The 20386-nt window shown below is 36.9% G+C and overlaps 1 long non-coding RNA gene across 2 annotated transcripts in view; it reads left to right on the top strand.

Annotated features, from left to right (window-relative positions):
- The window catches only part of LOC143677699 (uncharacterized), a 108317-nt gene extending 89215 nt beyond the window's left edge, over positions 1-19102 (top strand). The window contains exons 5-6 of one of the 2 annotated variants that reach the window (XR_013172821.1): positions 17561-17606; positions 18729-19102. This is a non-coding gene — a long non-coding RNA (uncharacterized LOC143677699). The remainder of the gene's footprint in view (positions 1-17560; positions 17607-18728) is intronic. The other variant, XR_013172822.1, reaches the window with a different exon arrangement.
- The last annotated feature ends 1284 nt before the right edge of the window (positions 19103-20386 follow it).

The raw sequence follows: 20386 nt of genomic DNA, 5'->3' as shown, positions 1-20386 counted from the left end.
CTGCCTTAGCTGTGTCCCGTCAGCTTTGATATATTGTGTTCTCATTTTCATTTTCTTAAAATACTTATTTCCATTGAGATTTCCTCTTTGATTGTTTAAGAGCATTGTTTAACTTCTATGTATTTGTGGATTTTCCAGTTCTCTACCTGTTATTGAATTCCAACTTCATTCCTTTGTGTTCAGCAAAGATGCTTTGTATAATTTCAATCTTTAAAAATTTATTTAAGATATCATCTCACACCCACCAGAATGGCCATTATCAACAAAAGAGAAAATGACAAGTGCTGGAGAGGATGTGGAGAAAGAGGCACACTTATCCACTGTTGGTGGGAATGTCAAATGGTGCAACCACTGTGGAAGGCAGTTTGGTGGTCCCTCAAAAAGCTGAATATAGAATTGCCATACGACCCAGCAATACCATTGCTAGGTATCTACTCAGAGGACTTAAGGGCAAAGACACAAACAGGCATTTGCACACCAATGTTTATAGCAGCATTATTTACAATTGCAAAGAGATGGAAACAGCCAAAATGTCCATCAACAGACGAGTGGCTAAACAAACTGTGGTATATACATACGATGGAATATTATGCAGCTTTAAGACCGAATAAACTTATGAAGCATGTAATAACATGGATGGACCTAGAGAACATTATGCTGAGTGAGACTAGCCAAAAACTAAAGACAAATACTGTATGGTCCCATTGATGTGAACCGACATTAGAGAATAAACTTGGAATATGTCATTGGTAACAGAGACCGTCAGGAGATAGAAATAGGGTAAGATAATGGGTAATTGGAGCTGAAAGGATACAGACTGTGCAACAAGATTGGATACAAAAACTCAGAAATGGACAGCACAATACTACCTAATTGTAATGTAATTATGTTAAAACACTGAATGAAGCTGCATCTGAGGTATAGTTTTTATTATTATTATTATTATTTTTTTAATTTTTAAAAAAAATTTTCTATTATCATTTTATTTCTTTTTCTGTTGTCTTTCTATTTCTTTTTCTAAATCGATGCAAATGTACTAAGAAATGATGAATATGCATCTATGTGATGATATTAAGAATTACTGATTGTATATGTAGAATGGAATGATTTCTAAATGTTGTGTTAGTTAATTTATTTTAATTAATAAAAAAAAATTATTTAGATTTGTTTTGTGACCCATGTGTGATCTCTCCTGGAGAATGATCTTTGTGCACTTGAGAAGAATGTGTATCCTGCTGTTTGGGGAGGGGGGTGCAATGTTCTTTATGTGTCTGTTAGGTCTACTCCATTTATCCTATTTTTCAAGTTCTGTATTTCCTTATTGATCTTTTATCTATATGCTCTATCTATTGATGAAAGTGGTAAATTGAAGTCTAACTATTATTGTAGAGTTGTCTATTTATCCCTTCAGTTTTGCTGGTGTTTTCCTCATGTATTTTGCTGCACTGTGGTTAGGTTCATAAATATTTAAGTTTATTATTTCTTCTTGGTGGATTGGCCCTTTTTTAAATAAAAAGTGCCCTTCCTTGTCTCTTGTAACAGCCTTTGACTTTAAGTTTATTTTGTCTGATATTAGTATAGCTAGCTACCTTAGCTCTCTTTCAGTTACTATGTGCATGGATCATCTTTTTCTATCCTTTCATTTTTAACCTGTTTGTGTCTTTGGATTTAAGGTGAGGATCTTGTGAAGAACATATTTTTAGATCATGCTTTTTAATCCATTCTGCCAATCTGTGTCTTTTGATTGGGGAGTTTAAACCATTAACATTAAGTGTTATTACTTATTTCAGCCATTTTCCCCCTTGGTTTTATATGTCATATATATTTTTGTCTCTGTTTTCCTTTATGGCAGTCTCTTTTTCTGAATAGTGTATCTTTTGTGATGTGTTGGAGTTACCCTTTTGCCATTTACATTGAAGCTACTTTTGACAAGGTCACCAATGACATTCTTATTGCTAAAAATGAATTTTTGTCTTCATTTTTTTTAACTAGGGAAGTTGTAGGAGATTTACTAAAAAATTATGATCAAAACATAGAGTTCCCGTATATGACCCTATTATTAACATCTTGCATTAGTGTAATACATTTGTTACAATTCATGAAAGAACATTTTTATAATTGTGCTATTAACTTTAGTTAATCATTTACAACAGGGTTTGCTGTTAGCATTGTGCACTGTCATAATCTTATTTTAATTTCTTGTGTATTTGACAATATTGACCACTTCCTCATTTGTTTTTTTAATTTTAAAGTTATTTATTTCTATATCTAGAATATTTAATGTAGTGAAATCATTACTTCTAAGTGTTTGAAGTAGTCCTAGGGTACAATGCAATGTTTCCCTTTTTCTGTTTCAATCTAGCTCTATTACTATTTCCCACCCTCTCCTTATAATTTTGAAAACAGTATAATTGCAGAAAAATTCCAAGAATAGTGCAATTGTTCCCCTTTATATTTATTCTTTAATTGTTAACATTTACCACATTTGATTTCTCTCTCTTTAAATCCCTGTCTCTCTATCTCTCTAGGATATGGTTTAATATCAATCTATCTTTCTAAACACAGAAATATAATATTTTCTTCTATATTATATCATAGAATTTTATAATTTAAACTCACGTTTGGGTCTATGATCTATTTCAAATTAACTTTTGTTTTGTATGCTTTATGGTAGGGGTCACATGTCTTTCTTTTTCCATGGGAGCATTGCGTTATTGCAGCACCATTTGTTGAATTTTTGTTTGTTTTTGTGTGCTTGTTTGTTTGCTTGGGAAGTGCACAGGCCAGGAATCAAACCTGGGCCTCCTGCATGTCAGGTGGAAATTCTACCACTGAACTACCCTTGCATCCCCTTCAAGTTAACTTTTGTGTAATGTGTGCATAAGGATTGAGGTTCATTAATTGTGCATATGGATATCTAATTTTTCTTTCATTCTTTGTTTGAAAGATTATCCTCTCTCATTGAATTGCCTTAGTATCTTTGTTGAAAATCTAACACTAGACCATGTTAGTGTCAGTATATTTCTGGACTCCATTCTGTTCCATTGTTCTATGTCTCTATCTTAATGCAAATACCATACTAGCTTGATTAATATGACTTTATAGTCTTCATTAGCCTTCAATTCAAGTACTCTTAAGTTCTTCAAGCTCATTTATACTTAATGAAGTTTTTATTTCATAGTGTTTTAGATATACAGCATTATTGCAAGGATAGTTCAGAGACTTCCAGTATACGTCACACCCAGTTTACTCTATTATTAACATTTTATATAGTATGTATATTTGTCACAATTAATGAACCAGTACTGATACGTTATTATTAAATAACAGCGATAGTTTATTAGATCTCTTCATTTATTTCTTAATGTCATTTTTTTGTTATCCCATTCAGGATGACAAATTACATTTAGTAGTTAGTTCTTTTCAGGCTCCTCTTGGCTCTGACAGTTTCTCAGACTTTGTTTCCAATGGCTAACAGTTTTGAGGACTACTGGGAAGTTAAACTGTCTCTCAATTGGAATCTGTCTGGTATTTTTCTCATGATTAGAATTACCATAATGCTTTTAAGGTAAAAATGCCTTTACCTAAAAGTGCCATTTTCATCACATAATATCAAGGGTGCACACTAGCAATAGGACTTACCACTGTTGATGTTAACCTTGGTCACCTGGTTTGAGGGAGTGTTTGTCAGATTTCTCAACTATAAAGTTACTTTTCTTTTTTCCCCTTTTTATCCTTTACTCTTGGGAAGTTAATCTCTATGCATAGTTCACATTCAAAGATGTGGATTTATGTTCTACTCCTTGATAGTAGAGTATTTCCATAAATCATTTAGAATTATTTTGCATAGGAGATATGTGTAGTCTCCATTTATTTATTTATTAAATCATTTATTTATATCAGTATGGACTCATGGATATTTATTTTAAACTTTGGGTTATAATAAAATATGAATTTGTTTATTTTGTTGCTCAAATTCTTCCACTTTGGTCATTGGGAGATTTTTTATTTGTCTCCTATATTGCTTTGACATATCTCCATCATTGTGGGACTGTTTTTTAAGACTTATTTACTTTCTTTCACTGTTTGATCCTCCAGGCTCATATTACATATTTTCGGTCCAGTCCTAAGTCAGCCAATTTTCCTAAGAACTCTGGTTCCTTTTATTGGAGACTAGTATTAGAAACAAAAATCTGGGTGCTTGGTATGCTCATTGCTACCATGATGTTATTGCTTCTTGGCCCTCTCAACTGACAGAGGAAGGAGATATATATGTGTGGGGTGTGTGTGTGTATGTGTGTGTCTATACTGGCCTGTGCATATACACATATCTATAAATGTCCTATATGCAACTACTGGTGTCTCTATTAAGCTGAACATGAGTTCACACTGATGTCTCCAACTGTAATCCATTAATGCATGATTCATTCTAGCCTCCTTTCCTTGCTATCTATAATCTCCCACTCCAATACTGAGAAACCCTGTTCCTACTATCTGACATCCATTTGCTTATTTGTTCAGTTCCAGGGTAATGTATAATGGTTTCAGAACAGTTGATCCATACGCCTGAGGCATAATGCTTTATCAAAAAAGAGTACAGTGCTTATGTGCAGTTCCTTTTAATCTCACAGTTTTGACTCATTTATATCCTCTCCATTATCTATTACTGAGAAACAATTTACCACAGGATTGACTGACTCAACCACCAGTTCATTAGTATCTCATGATCTTGTGAGCCAGGAATTCTGGCAGGTCTTAGTTAAGCAATTCTTCAGCCCCACATGTTGGCTGATATCATTTGATGATATTCAACTGGAGTACAGGTATGGTATGCAGGCTCCAAGCAGCTTCACCTACATGCCTGGTGCTTTGGCAGGGATGACTGGATGTCTTGGCTCAAATGAGACTGTTGTTCAGAGCACTAAACATGGTCTTTACAAAAAGGCATGTTTAGGGTAGTTAGACTCAACACTTTTCTACAGGAAGTGTTGTAAGAGAAAGAAAATAGATGCTGTCATTCTCCTAAATTCTGGACACAAATATAGGCACATTGGCACTTCTACTGAATTCCAGCAGTCAAAACAATATCAGAATCCACTGTGTACTCTCAATAGGAGAAGTGTTAATGAATATTCAGCCATCTTTAATCCACCAGGCTCTGTCTTAAACCACATATATAGCATTTATATTTCTTCCACATGGAAAATACACTTATTTCCTCTAAATCACACAAAATCTTATTCTAAGGAAGTATTATTTTGAAGACAATCTCACTCCTTTAAATAAGATCTAGGTGTTTATTAGGTTCCTTGCATGCAGCTCCTCATGTATGATTTCTCTTAGTCTAAACCTATGAACAGAAGATGAATTACATGTTCCTTTTTCCTAACCTACATTAGTGAAATAAACACAGGATAATAGCAATAAGCAATTCTGTTCAAAAAAGGGGAGGAAGAGGAGCATACGGCACTCTGGTCCATAACAATTGTGAAATTCAGCCAAGCACACGTTGCATTTTTTCTTTATTAGAACTCACTACTGCCCAATGGCTGTAATTGTGTCTTTTGGCTTTGCTATCTGAGCTCTTGGTTCTAACATGGGAATCATCCTTCCTTTCCATAAGAAACATTCTGTTTGCAGCCGAGTAGTTTTCCACAGCCTTTCTGCCTACAACCTGAGTATTATCTTAGTTTGTTCTCTGCTTACAGGAAATTAGGAATTCAAAGGCCTTTGCATTTCTGTAACATCACTCTTGAGTTCAAGTGATACAATTCTTTTGAAAGATTTATGGAATTCCTGTGTATCAATTTAAAATCCATTCCATCGGCAACACTACACCCATAAATATCTTCCAAATAGGTTCATCTATACCTCAGGAACTCTGTGAGGCTGGGAAAATCCTCTCAAGATTCTCAGAAGCCCACTGTTCGAATGAAAGGGTCTACCAAAACTTTCCTTAGAGGGCCTTTTGCCCACCAGCAAGGATTTATGAAACACCACCTTAAGTTTCTCTGAGGTCATAAAAAAGGCTTTACACTCTCATCATTAACTTCTTCTGTACCTACAGACCATTCACTGACAGGACCCTGAATTTGATCTTTTCTTTGAGGTGGTGTATTACTTTTAGACATTTTTGTTGAATTGGAAAGACTGTTCTGTGCTCTCAGTATTTTCTTCATATAATGCTAGAAAACTAATGGGTTTCTTCGTCAGTTTGTCTTATCTTTCATTTTGTCATAGGTGGTTACGTGAATTTTTGCCTCAAGGTTGTCTTAGCCATATCCTGAGACAATTTGGTTGCTATTTTATTTTCCGTATTGTTGTAGGTAAGTTTTGCTAATCATTCTGTTTACCTCAGCTGCCCTTTTTATCAGCCTCCCATAATATTTTCTCCATTGTTATTGAAGCCCTAATAAGCTCCCTGAGGCCTTTCAAGTTCCTTTCAAGTAGGCTCTTGCTCACTACCCAGTCCCAGACAGTGGTACATATTTTAAGTGTTTTTTTTTTTGTTGTTGTTTGTTTGTTTTTTGTTATCACAGCCCTGCTCTTTCAGGTACCATCATTCTGTCCCATTTTTCTATTACTACGTAACCAATTGCCCCAAAACTTGATAACTTACGTCAAAAAGCAATCTATTATATTTTATGATTTTGTGTGTTAGTAATTCGGGCAAGACTCAGCTAGCCCATTCCTGCATTATACAAGATTGTGAATGGTGTCACTTGGCATTATTCACCTGTTGAATGGGATGATCTGGAGGGTGGGAGTGGGACATCAAGATGGTATCACCTGCATGCTTGGTACCTGAGAAAATGTCTAGATGGCTGGACTATCTGGAGTTTTTGATCATAGCCCCAGAAACTGGCCTCATTAGCATGGCGGTCTCAGGATAGATGGACTTTTTACATGGCAGCTCAGGAATCCCAGAGAGCATGTTCTAAGCTACAGGAAGCTAAGGTGGAGTCTTATGGCCCTGGACAGAAAACTGACTCAACATCACTCTCAATATATTCTATTAATAGAAGAGCTACCACTCCAAGAATTTGTAGTCATTGCTAATTTGCCATTTCAATGAACCAAAACAAAATTAAGACATGGTGAAATTATTCTTGTTGCAAGTCTTTGGAAAAAAATTGAATAGTCTTGAAGATTGGTTATCAATTAATAGTTATTCCATTAGGAAAAATCTGTTTTTTAAGGATTAGAATATATCGTAAAATTATCTAGTTATTTTCCTTTTCCTTGGAAGAACATGCTTTTAACATTGAAGAATTAGAGGCTTCCCATTCAGTATCATTTCTATCTCTTTTCAGTTTATGATCCTGGCCAAGCATCCTGTTTTCTCTGTTGTAAAATGGGGGTTTATACCTAGGGTATCTGTATAATTCATTTTAAACTGGAGCACATTGAGGAATGCTAAAAATGAAATGTTCATTTCTCCTTACTAATGGGCTAAAATCTGGGACTTAGGAAAATAAGCACCCATCTGCCTTTCATTTTTTCTCAGGTTTTGGTGATGATCAGATAAAGCTGTGTATATCAATGAACATTCAAAATTATAAAATTGGAAATTGAAGCAAGGTAGTGATATTACTTCAAATATTTGGGGGATATTATTTATGTTCTTTATTTAGAGACTTCTTAAACTTTTCTAATCACCTGTGTCATTTTTTAATATTGCTAAGTATTGGTGCTTTTTCTTAACTGTAGAACTGTCATGGCAGATTTTAAGATAATTTCTTTTTAATCTATTTTCAGGGAAGTCTGCAGAGAGCTGATCACCACCCACCTTTGCACAGTAATTTCCCCCACTTATTCTAGCTAGTGCTGTGGCTTTTTAGTTAGACATTTTTCAGACTAAGTAGTATCAGGTAGTTTATGTCCCATGTTTCATCTTATTAATTGTGTTTGCTAGTCATTAAAGTAGCTCCTCCTTGGTTTTAAATTACAAATCTCAGGAAAGTTTTCAAACTGACCACCTGTTAGATAAGGTTATCCTTCACTATGAAAATCTTTAGCTTAATACATCAAATTAAAATTGTTCTAAACACTCTAATTCAGAATGGTTTGTCTTAGCCTATCTTCAATATTCACCTGGATTTTCCAGGCTTGGAATACAATGTCCAACTCTATGACTTTATGCATAATGAATTCTTCCCTATCCTAGATGTAATTACAGGTTTCTGCTGTTGATTTTTTATTCTGATACAAAATAAACAGCATTTGAGTAGGATTATCCTTGGTGATCCTGGGGTAATAGAAACTTGAAAGAACAACTCTGAACAGTATCCCAAATCATATTTCTTTCCAAATAAAATTTGTCTTCAAAGATTGGACATTCCTCTTTTGTGGGAAGTAAAAGTTCCAGATAGGGGCTCAATCATTAGCTAGAACTTAGTAATGGGGAAGGAATAAGGTCACATCACAGCCAGTATCCCTTTTGACTCAATCAGCCATACAGGGAGTAATGACTAATCCATGACTCTTTATATCCTCACACTCAAGTCTAGAATCAGGCTTTGGCTTGGATGTGAAGGTAGTGTTATCACATGAAGAAATGGATTTGCTGTGTCTATGCTCAAGAGTTATGTAATACAATGGAAACTTCCAAGCGAGCAATAAATAGAAATCAGGAATTAGAAAAGTAAGCAAGAATATTTAGGAGGAAGGGCAAGTTAACAGGTTGGAAAAGAGTTAATTCAATTGAACTTTTCTAGAGCAGCTAACATGTCTTCTAGGGTGTTTAGTTAAAGTTTATGCATGGATGTAGGAGTCTCAGTGAGGTTGTATTTAAGGAAGTGCAGATAATATTATCATGCTCAGATCCAAAACATACACATAAATGATACTACAAACATGATTCAAGATGATATTTATAAAATCATAACATAAACCCTATCTTTTCAGGGATAAATGCACCCATGCCATTTTTAATTTAATGCTGTATTAGTTGGATATCCTGTGGATTTTGCATAGAAATATTATTTAATTTTAGTCTATCTTTTCCCCACTTCTTCAAGGAGCTCTTATTATGGATCTCAAACATTTTCTTGCAGATTACTAAAAAATATGAATGGTGTCTGCTTAAGTGACATCAATCTAAATGGAAAGGCCAGCCTTGCATATAACATCAATAATAGACTTCTTAATTAAGCTTTGAATCAACTGTTAGGTTTCTAACTCTCTCTTATAACTCAAAAGTAAATGAATTTATATTCAAACATTTCTTCTCCCAATAAAGGATTTTTTAATGGCCTATATTTTAGTTCAAATTCATATTATATCACTTGGATTTCATGATTCTAGTAAGATAATGGTTGCATCCTAAATTTCAAATCTTTCTTTATAAGCCTCCCAAAATCATGCAAATAGAAAGAAAGCAAATGACATTACCCAAACCCCTGGCTGTGGGTAACTAGGAAACAGAGATGACTACAAACCCACATTACACAAAATGATTAAATAAACATTCAAAATAAGCAAAGACAGTATCTGGACCTTTCTAAAGGGCAGAAGAGCAGCAGGGTTTGAGCAGAAGAAAGAGTGAGGAGGGATCCTAATGGTGGCACTATTCAGATCATATCACTATTGATATAAGAAAAGAGTTCCCAGGTGGGCCGCGGTAGCTCAGTGGCAGAGTTCTCGCTTGCCATCCATGCCAGAGACCCGAGTTTGGTTCCTGGTGCCTGCCCATGTGAAAAAAAAAAAAGAGTTCTCCTCTCAATGGGGAAATACTGTAAACAAGTTTGATAGATTAATTGAAGGGACTTGGAAAGTTATGGGGCCAGAGGTGGCAGTTGTGGAAAGATATTACTTCTAGCAGAGAAGGAAACAGGAGTGAGGGTTCATTGTGAAAGAAAAAAAAAGAAGCAGTTTAAAGATAAAGCATCTTTGGAAAAAAGATAATGCTCTGGCATGAATTAAACCAATTGTGAATATAAAAGAAAACCATGAAATTCAAAATAGACACATCAAAAAGATGTAAAATAAGAGCTAATTGAACTAAGGAAATAATTAAAGAAATGGACAGTCATATCAGTAATAAAGATTACTTGCTAGGTAGTTCAGGGAATGTAGATATGTTTGATAATAGTAAAAGATGCAGAAGATAAGGATGAAAAAACAAAGAGAATAAAGATAAAGAAAGATGGAAAAGGATCAGAGAGAAAAAAATTGGTATGTAAGATTGCAATGAAGATCAAACAAACATATGATTGGAGTCCAAGAACAAAAACAAAATAATGGACCAGAATGAATATTTAAAATTATAATCTAAGGAAACTTCCCTGAAATAAAAAAAAAAGACTTATACATATTGAAAGAGCCCTCCATGTGTCTGAGCATTTTACTTTGAGACATCCTAGTAAAAAAAAAAATCTATCTATCTATACGTATATGTATATAGTCCTTCAGTCCTTCTGATGAGGATAAAACAAACCAAAATATATGAAAAAGTAAGTCACTTGGCATTAGAATTCTCACTTGCCACATACAAATAAAGACAATAGTTGAGTAAAGTTTCCAAGGAACTGAGGATAGAATGGACAAGGATTGTCTATCTAGCCAAGATGTGTTCTAAGAATGAAGATGAGAGAAAAACAGTTGTGCTTGTCTGAATCTGTGGTGGACCCCAGAAAAGCCATGCCCTTTGATCCTCATTCAATATTGCTGAGTGGGAGCGTTTTGATTGTTTCCATGAAGATGTGACCCACCCAACTGTGGGTGGTAATTTTTGATTAGATGATTTCCAGGGAGGTGTGTCTCCACCCACTGAAGGTGGAGTTGCTTACTGGAATCCTTTAAAAGAGGAAACATTTGGCAGAGATTCCCTTTTGGTAGAGCCATGAGAAAGCCAACAGACGCCGCCATGTTCACCATGTGCCCTTGCAGCTGAGAGAGAATTGTTGAACGTTGTCGGGCTTTTTGAACCAAGGTGTCTGTCTTTCCCCGGATGCCTTAAATTAGACATTTCTATAGACCTGTTTTGATTGGGACCTTTTCTCGACCATAGAACTGTAAACTAGCAACTCATTAAATTCCCCTTTTTAAAAGCCATTCCGTTTCTGGTATATTACATTCTGGCAGCTAGCAAACTAGAACAATAGTTTAATATTGAACGAAGTCGAAGAATATTGCACCTACAAGCCTTTCCCAAGGAATGTACTGTAGAGAACATTCCATACAACCTCTAGATGTCAGGGTAGTGTTGGCCAATGATAAGAACTGAATGCATTTAGATGTGTAAAAAAAGAAGAGCATATTATTTTTATATGTTTGACAGTAAAAATAAAGCAGCTAAAAAGAAAATGAGAAGAGAAGGAAGAAAATATTAGCTAAGTTAAGTTCATGGATTGTCATGTAATTTTTGGGGGGGTGGTGGTTGTGTATGGTACAGGAATTGAACCCGGGTCTCCCACATGGAAGGTCAGCATTCTGCCACTGAAAATTGTCCTGTAATTTTAGTTTAGTTTAAAAATTATTTAATATAAAAAATTTCATACAAGTTAATTATAGTCACAGTTTCTGTGGATTAGGAATTCTTAACAGCGCTGTGGGGACGGCTCAGTTCCTTGATATCTGAGCCCTCAGCTGGGGACTTGCATAGCTGGGAAGGATTCAGAGAGCTGGGCAGTGCAGCCATTTTGAGGTTTCTTCTCTCACATGCCTGGCATCTGGGCTGAGTTGACTCAAAGGCAGGGCTCATTTGAAACTATTCATTAGAGCACCTGCATGGTGGCCTCTCCATTTGGTTTGGCTACTAACATCATGGTGGGCTGGGTTTTGAGAGGTTTATCCTAAGCAGAGGGTGTGGAGGTCGGCTTTCTGAGAGACAGGGGGTTTCTTTTGACCTAGCCTCAGAAATCACACAATTCACTTTTGCTGCCTTTTTGTGGGTTTCAATAGAATCACTAAGCCCTATCCTGATTCAGGGGGAGTGAAATTAGGCACCATCTCTGGATGGGGAAATGGCAAAGTCACATTGCAAAAGTGCAGTGGGAATGGGAGATGATGTGGTCACTTTTTTTGCAAAATACAGTCAACTGGGTTCACTTTCCAGTGCCTGCCCATGCAAAAAAAAAAAAAAAAAAAAAAAAAAGATACAATCAGCCCCACTCAGATATAAAGGGAGAATCTTATTTAATGAGAAGACAGTAGACAGTAAAGTCATACCTGCTAAGGGTGTGGATGCTCACTGTTATCACTACTGTTTGACAGTGTATTGGGTATTTTTGCCAATACAATTAGAATAGGGCAAATGATTTAAGGCAGCATATGAACTGGAAGGGACTATCTCTGTGTGTGTGTGTATGTATAGCAGTGAGAACGAGAAGGAGGGAGAAAGAAAGGGAGTAGGAGAGATAAAAGAAATACGGCAGAAAAATTAAGATTGAGGATATACAAAGGTTCACAGACCTGGTCTTACTGATCAGAAATTCAAGAAATGCAAAACATTGTACTAGGCATACATATTTTTTTCAAAATATACAGGCTTGGTTTTTGTCCTGTAGATACTTGTAATCCAATAAAATAGACAGACAGACCTAATTTGCAATCAACGAAATAATATCTCTATAAAATCTAAAACTACCTCTTGCAAGAAGTTGAAGTGTGATTATTTGGGAAATTAAGAATTAATTTTGGCAAATTAATTCAAAAGGCTTCTGAGAAGAGGTGGGTCTTGAAGGAATTTGTAAGAAGAAATGTGAGTTGACAAATAGGAGCAGGGAGGAAATTAAGACATCGAGATCAACTTGGGCAAATTATGGTATTAAAATTATGAGGCCAGCATGAAGGGTTGGTATTAGGAGCTTATGCACATGTGAAAGAATATTTCAGATAACACCTCATGCTTCAGTTTGGAGTGAGAAATTGAGGAGGGGAAAGGATGCATGTGGAATATTGTTTCTCTCCCTGTCAGTTGTTATACTGTTCGAAAATCTGCAGAGGTTTGTGATTAAAAGTGAATATTAAAATAATAATATGGTAATAACAATAACAGCATTAACCTTTATTAAGCCTTAGTATATATTAGACACTGAGCCAAGTAAAAAATGTTAGGCTCAGCACCTCTAGCATTATTTTCCGTTGCACAGTCCCTTCTCTCAAATGCACTGGGCTCTTGGCTGTCACAGAAGCCTGAGTAGAGGGCAAGCAGGGAACTGTGATCTCTCTCCCACTCAGTGATAAGTGGGGGGCACTCTGTGACCCACCTCCCATCTGTGTCCAAAGTCCAAAGAGGAGCAGAAAGCTCAGCGGGCATTATTGTACCTGCCCTTTCGTTAGCATTCAGTTTTGGTCCGTTGCTTATGATGAGACAGGACAAGCATTTTCAGGGTCCTCCATTAAATTTCTTCCTAACGCCTGAATCTCTTCATGATAGTGGGAAGATAAGATGCCCTTGTCCTCAGTGTCCTTTTATTATTCACTCTGACCTGGTTCTCCAGTGTCTCCATTCACCCATTCTGAAGCCTTCTTTTCCTAATCTCTGTAGATTATTTCTCCATTTTTGAAGACCGGGCAGTTGGCTCTTAAATGTTTCCTGCAGTCCTTTCATCTCACTGAATTTTAAATATTTCAGCCAATTTGAAGAGTTCATAATGATGAATAAGATTAAGCTTGGAGCTTAACCTTTTGAAACTGGGTGACGCGTTAACTCGGCTGGAACGCTGGTTAATTTAACAGCAGGAGTTGAATTAACTTGTCACGGCTCTGCCATTGTTAAATTTCCTGCTTCTGATCCTGGTCCCATTCTCGCAGAGCTCAGATGTCCTGGGACGAGGGGATGAGCCAGGGTGAGGAATAGAATGGGAATGAGAAAGGGATGTTGGCATGCATTGTTAGGATGGTAGCAGGGTGACCAGAAATGGCCAGGTGAGGAATGCATTTTAGTTGGGGGAAGACTAGAGAACAGGAGAGATAGGAGCTTGAAAAATAGAAGACAATGACAGCGAGATATGGGAGGGTATCAACTGAGGAACAGAGAGAAGACATGAAAGAGAATACTATATTAAGAAGAGACAATGGAAATTTCTGGAAATGCATTACATTCAGCACATTAAAAGATATTCATAGTGGCAGTCTGGCACATAAAAAATAAAGTTACCTGTTTAAAAATATTACTTGTGCTTTTCAGAAATGAAAATGTTTAAGCATAGGATTAATTTCAGAGATGCTGTCAGCAAGAGAGAGAAGTTGTTCTAAACTTGGCTCATCAGAAATATTTACACTGAATATTTGTGGTTCCTGTCAAACATTTTGATCTGATGTAATTTAGTCATGGGGGGAGAGTAAAGGGCTCAAGGTAGTGGGAAAGGAAAGTCATCCAGGGGATAATGAGTTACTGAGTCAAAGGAGGGGGATGGGGTGAGAGCGTGGCAGTTATTTTACAGGGAAAAGTGGAGAGAGGGCATTTGCAGAAGTTGGGGAGAGAAAGCAGAAATGCCAGCAGCTATAGCAGGCGTGTTTGTACAGCTACTTTCCCTTAAACAAAGGAGGAGGCGCTGTTGGGGAGGATCCCTTATGCCTGTTTCGTGTACCCCAGGAGTAACTCTCAAATATGCATTATCTCTGGTTTACTTGTTCACTCTTTGGCAGGAATCTTTGTGCAGTAGACTAAGCTGCCTGGGCCTTGAGGGCAGAGGCCTAATGACACCTGAAATGCAGGCAAAATAGTCAGTCTGCTTATAAGCACCAGCCAGTTTGAGGCCCATCGATAGAGATCACTTAGAGCCTGCCTTCCTTTCACTTGTTTCAGCAGTGCTTTAACGTAACTCCGAAAGGACATTTTCTTTTCTATTTGTATGAGTTTGTTTCAGGGCTCATGTTATTCCACTGATGCTCTAACAGGTTTTCAATTTCCAAAGTAGTTGCCTGAAAAGACTGTTGGCTCTTCAGGAGCCTAACCGGCGCTCAGTAGCTGGATCTGAAGCGGATTACTAAGGATTCCAGAGCCTTTTGCTGCTGTCCCAAATTACTTTAAGGTACAGCTATCAGACGGCTGGGCTGTGTCTGATGGATCAAGAGAGTGAGACAAGTGGAGAGAAGGTGAAAGGGATAAGCAGGAGATAGAGGACAAAAGGAAGATTTAAAAAAAAAAAGTGGAAATGAGAGAGGAAAAGACTGAAGAATGTCTTGTTTAGTTTCAGGGGGAGAAACTACAATCTCAAGGCATTTAAAATTCATCAGTTGGCGTTAAAAAGCACAGAGTTTTGAATCCATGTCGCTAGGAAGCAATACACTTAACGAAGTAATCACAATGAAAGAAACTGGATGAACTGTGGGTAAGACGAAACTATCCTCGTTTACCAAAAGCAATTTGCTGAATGCAATGCTTGTTCTGCTTCAGACACATTCCAAGCAGAGCTACTGACGTTGGTGGAGGTTGGGCAGAATTTGGGGGCTAGAAAATACATAGTAGCTTATGTTGCGATAATGTTAACGTGTTTTCCTTTTCTTAATGGAGGCAAACTTAACATAATTTCATCACCATCCAAAGCCATCACAGCCTCATAATGAAGATAACATGAGGTAGATAGGTGTGCTGTCCCAGAATAAGGATTTGTTTTTCAAGTTCTAAGAGTTCCCTAGCCTGCGCGGTGTCCAGGCCATGATTCCGAGGGCAGCCCTGCACAGATACTCTGACGCCGTCTCCAATCAAACATGCTTCTCAATATGATTTGGCACAACCTGAGTTTGCAAAGTTTCATTATCTATTTGATAATGAAAATGAAAGGAAAAGAAATTAAAGTAAAAAAGAGAGTGACAAGAATTTCCTGAGCTCTACGGGACCTACTCTCTCAGGTGAATCAAAAGTGATTTCCAAACAGTTTTTTCATAGTCTATACCATGAAATGGCACCCCATCACAAAGGTATTCCAGTTATCTGCATATCTCCAGGAGCAGATAAAGAGCTTCCCTAATATATTGAGCATAGAACTTTCTTCTCTTTTTTCCCACGGACTACCGGTCCTTACATCCTAGAACAGAGCTATTCTTACTGGGAATATTATAGTAATTCTTTCACAAACTTTTCATGAGAGTGCCCAGAAATAACTTCGACATGCAGCCTCTTCAGAGCCAGCATAGAATTTGACATTCACAGTTGCGACAGAGTGATTCAGTGCTGCAAGTCTGACACGAGAAATATTTGAGTAATGCCAACTTGGGTAAAAACACACAGTTCTAGTGACTTCTTCTCAGGGTGGACAGTGTCCCGGTAACTTTACATGTATAAATTTGCGAGGTGTCATGGAAAGTTGCCAGGAAAGACAGCTCGAAAGGTTTCCAGGTCTCAGTACTGACAAAGCACATTGTGTGGTTACAGAGAGAGGAGAGCAGGCTACTTCGCTGGGTCTGGACAGGACATCTGTCCTCCTAGTCAAATGGCCATCCAGGCACCTCAGTGCTGTTTTATGGGCCCGTAATTTCCATTATGACTTTAGACTGTCATCTTTCAGCATATTTTCATTTATTGTTTTTAGTTACAATCAGGGCAGTAATAGGAGGGCAATTCTAGGGAGTGAGTGCACAGATAAAATATGTAGAGCCTGGCGATCGTGAGGTCTACTTAGCCACACCTCATATTTCAGCCCATGGAAATGTGTTTGGGGGCTGACATAAGTACTCCCTGTTGTATTACTGCTTATGGCCTTGCAGCCCTTTGAGAAGTTGGGAGAATAAAGGGCTGCAGAGAGGGGATGTTGTCAGAACAGCAGTGCTAGAGAGGGTGCTATAAGCGCCCAAGAGAGTTTTCTGTTTTTCAACAAATGTTCTCTGGATGTTACCCTTAAATCCCACCTGCATTTCTGTCACTCACCATCCACATCAGTCGACTCTGCCTTTCAGGCTTCTTTTCGAGGCATCAGTGAACTGAAAGGAAACCAGCATGATGGGAATTTCATGACAACCTTCAGCATATCGTGTTTTCTTGGCAAGAAATGTTATTGAATGGCATTCAGTCTCACTGCAGGGCCACAGCTGATCGATAATTTCCAGGAGCCCCTTCTGACTGTGTTGGAAGCAAAAGCCAAGGAATGTGACCAGACCAGTTAGAAATAGCACCCTGACAGGAAAATTCCAGGGCAGTCAAAAGATAAATTGTAACATTTGGTTATATTACTATGTGCTAAGGCTCTTACTTGACAAGAGACATTTGGTTCCCATTTAAGACTGCAGAGCACTTTAACTAAGCCTAGAGCTCTGAGTGTGACGAAAGAGTGTTTCAGACAGGTACATTAAGAAACTGAGGTTGTCAAATCTCCCCTTGTGATTTGAAGGATGAGAAATGATCATCCAGGTGTATATTCAAAGTTTCCATTAGAAAACTATTTTAAATGCCATTACCCTGGTAAAGCCTCCCCTAATGAAATGGAAATAATGTTACAATTTCTTTACTACTTCTCTTTTCTATCGGGAAGCCTCTCATCCTGTAATGTTAGTGCAGTTATATTTTCTTAGCCTATCTTTCTTTTTAAGTAATGGTAATAGGTCTAGTTAGATGCTACATGATTGATTAGGAATTCCAGCAGTTCATTATTATATATATATATTATTATCTCAGGTAATGCAGTGCTTGCACAGACCAATGCCAAATGTAAGAGAATTTGGTAAGTATTTTGAGGTGAGGAAGAAGCACAAAATCCATGCTGTCCCTTTGTATGGCATGTGTGGAGGAGAGCGGGTGACACAAGTGTTACGTTAGAATGCAAAATGAATGGGAATAAGGAAAAAAAAACTCAACCCTTGGACTTTTCTTTTTAATCCTGTTTTATAAATTAGCAAACTGGTCAGACTTCTTAAGGAGCCTAGAAGCTTGTAAATGTTTAAAGTAAAATTTGAAAGCATGTCTGCCAAAATCTGCTTTGCTCTTCCTTCAATAAAAGATGTGTCTTAGTCAGTGGTAAAAAAAAAAGTTGGCACTAATAGCTTATTTCATATGTTTTCAGCCTCAGCTGTTTCTTTTGTAAATGAGGGATAATATGTACATTTCATACATTTCAAGACTATCATAAAGGAAATGCATCGATGTAAATAAAGTAGACTAGTGGGCTCTTAGTAAGTGGTATTTATCATCGTCATCATCACCATAAGTTCAAGCACAATTACAAAGTGACATGTGGAGTTAGTTGGAATAAAATCCCTTCTTAAAGGGAGAAAGATAATATTGATCTATGCTTTGAAAGGGCCAGAACTGATAGAGAAAGGGTAAGGTCATTCGTGTTAGTTATGAATATAGAAATATCTCTGCCATGTTTTGGAGACAAGATAACTTTACCTTTGTGGTGTATCATTTTCAGCAGGACTCTTTGGTCTGGGTTGATGGGGAAGCGGCATAAGTGTAGCTATGAAATGGTGGTAATGGCAATTAATAGACTTTTTGTGCATTTACTCAAAAACATTTGATTGACACTTTATGCTAAGTAAAATACAAGGTGCTATTTTTATAAGATATAAAAACCGTTATTCCTGCATTTAAAGAGCCCACAGTTTAATGTGGCATCATGTATTTGCACTAATAATTTTCAGAGTAGGAAGCGTTCTAAAATAGGGATTGTACAAGCCACAGTGATGGCAATGAACAGGAATAAGCTTACTTTCTCGAGAAGACTGAGGAGTGTTTAAAACAGCACTTTCCTTTGGAGTTGAAGTTCAAATGTCAGAGGATGTATGGCCAGAAAAGTGAAGTGACATGATCAAAATGCTTGACAAAGAAATTTATTTACCTATAGGATGGAGTGGAGAGTAGAAAGGCCAGGATATCTGAAAAAGCATGCTGATTTACATCATCTATGGAAAGGATAGGACCTGGGCATGGTCAGATTTGAAAGCATTAATGCATGATGGACTCTGTGTCAAAGGTAAAAGAAGAAACTTGGTAAATATGATATTACATTTTTAACCTTGAATATCTTCGGAGATAATTGTGCCTTTGATATATACACAAGAAGATGAAGAACCATGCAAAATGTCAACCTGTAGAGGGAGTTTATTGTTCCCAGCATGGAGAGAATTTCAAAAAGGTGTAAAGCAATGGACTGACTGGGATAACTGAATAGCTTTTACAAGCTTTTTTTCTTTTTTTTCTGAATCAAGTTGATTTCATTTTGGCTAAGTCTGAGAAATAAAACAGATTTATTATTATTGTTTTTTAGAACTTGTCAAGAAGTAGGGAAATAAGAATGGTCTTGAACAGCATACATGTTTCCAAAAGGAAATATCCCAAAACACTGACTTTATAGCCCAAAGTGAATGATTGGAATTATTCCAAGTTCTTCTCTTAATTAATATCAGTAAGTAGAAAAAGTGGGTTGACTCTGTTTGTGGATGAGACCTTCAAAATAACATTTCATTGTTTGTTTATGTAAAAACATATGAGGGTAGGGGGTGCAAGGGTAGCTCAGTGGTAGAATTCTTGCTTGCCATGCGGGAGACCTGGGTTCAATCCCCAGTCCATGCACTTCCCAAACAAACAAACAAAGAAACCAACAAAAAGAAACAAACAAAAAATTCAACAAATGGTGTTGGAATATTGAGTTACTCACATGGAAAAAGAATGAAATGTGACCCCCGCCATACAGCATACAAATATATACATGAGAGAATGTACAGTTATTTAATTGTATGGAAAATACTTTACTTTTGGTCATTCACCACTGTCATGGTTACTGTGTTACTCCAGCTCTCACTGGTGGATTCCATAGCTATGGCCTGATATGTGTTTCTCTCCTATGTTCTAACCAGACTTTTTGAATAAAGAGAAGCATATCACAGTTGCTTTCCTGTGTTGTGCAAATTTTCTGGTTTTCTTAGGGTCAGCGTATGACAATTAGTAGTAAATCATTTTTCATCCTCTGTTACTCAAAAGAAAGTGATGTGAAAATCCAGGTGATTAAACAAAGATATGAAAATGTGCATTTATATTTTCAGTGAAGGCTTATGACACACACAGAAGATCTTATTTTTTACTGAATGGGAGCATCTGTCTTGCCAGTTTTGCCTTTACAAGAAGTATCAAAATTTAAAATTGTTAAGATTGAGAGGATATTCTGCTTCACGGGAGCATATAGGAAATTTTAGAAGATAGGTCAATCAGACATCGTTTGGTGAGTGTAGTTTTTTAGAATGGTAAAAGAGAATATTGGAGAGTTCGTGTTTGTTACTTGTACATTGTGATGATTCCAACTTTCTGAGGCTATTCAGAAGCAGTATAGTTTACTGATTGCGAGTATAGGCTTATCATCAAAGAGACCTGGATTGGTTTCCCAATGAATCACGGAATTTTGTGCATTATTTGTCTTCTATGAATCTCAGTTCCCCTCTCGTAGGTGGTGATGAGGATGAAACAAGGATGAATGCATGTTTGCAAAGTATTTAGCACAACACCTGA

This window comes from Tamandua tetradactyla, chromosome 3 (genome assembly GCF_023851605.1).
Source record: "Tamandua tetradactyla isolate mTamTet1 chromosome 3, mTamTet1.pri, whole genome shotgun sequence".
NCBI classification, from domain to species: Eukaryota; Metazoa; Chordata; class Mammalia; order Pilosa; family Myrmecophagidae; genus Tamandua; species Tamandua tetradactyla.
Note: the sequence above shows the minus strand (reverse complement) of the source record. Positions and strands in the feature narration are given on the sequence as shown.